Below are 577 nucleotides of genomic sequence, written 5' to 3' on the forward strand. Positions count from 1 at the left end.
CCATGAGAAAGGATGACATGGGTGCGAGGTTGCTTTGAAGACCCCCCCCATGCCCCTCGCTCCTGCCCCCTGCACCAAGCACCCCTTACCCAGGGTAGATCAGGGGGTGACAGACCCCCCTCCCCTTTCCTGAGCCTGGAGTGGGGCTCAGTAAAACTCAGGTTTGTGCCTAACCAGACTGAGCCAGTCCAAGCCCTGCTCTAACCCAGCTACTGGGGCACTGGGGGGGACAGGGATGAGGGGAGAGCTGTTGCAGTCGGGCCTTGAAGATTCAATCCTCCAGGCACCAGCAAGCAGAGGTGCCCAGGGTTTAGCCTTGGGGTGCAGCCTGACCACCCCAATTTGGGGGGGACGGGGACCCAGCACCCGCCAAGGTCCCGGGACATCTCCCTCAGCAGACACAGGGTTAAGAGGCTGCAGCCCAAGCAGGACGGGAACAGGAGGAATTTGGGGGTTCCCGATGGGTAAGAGCCCCCCAGCAGACAGACACCTCCAGAGCCTCCTTTGGGTGACATGGAGGGGGGGATTCAGCAGAGCAGCCACGGGGAGAGCCCAGGGCAGAGGCTTGCAGCAGGGT

Source organism: Egretta garzetta, unplaced genomic scaffold (assembly GCF_000687185.1).
Source record: "Egretta garzetta isolate BGI_Z169 unplaced genomic scaffold, ASM68718v1 scaffold368, whole genome shotgun sequence".
In the NCBI taxonomy this organism is placed as follows: domain Eukaryota; kingdom Metazoa; phylum Chordata; class Aves; order Pelecaniformes; family Ardeidae; genus Egretta; species Egretta garzetta.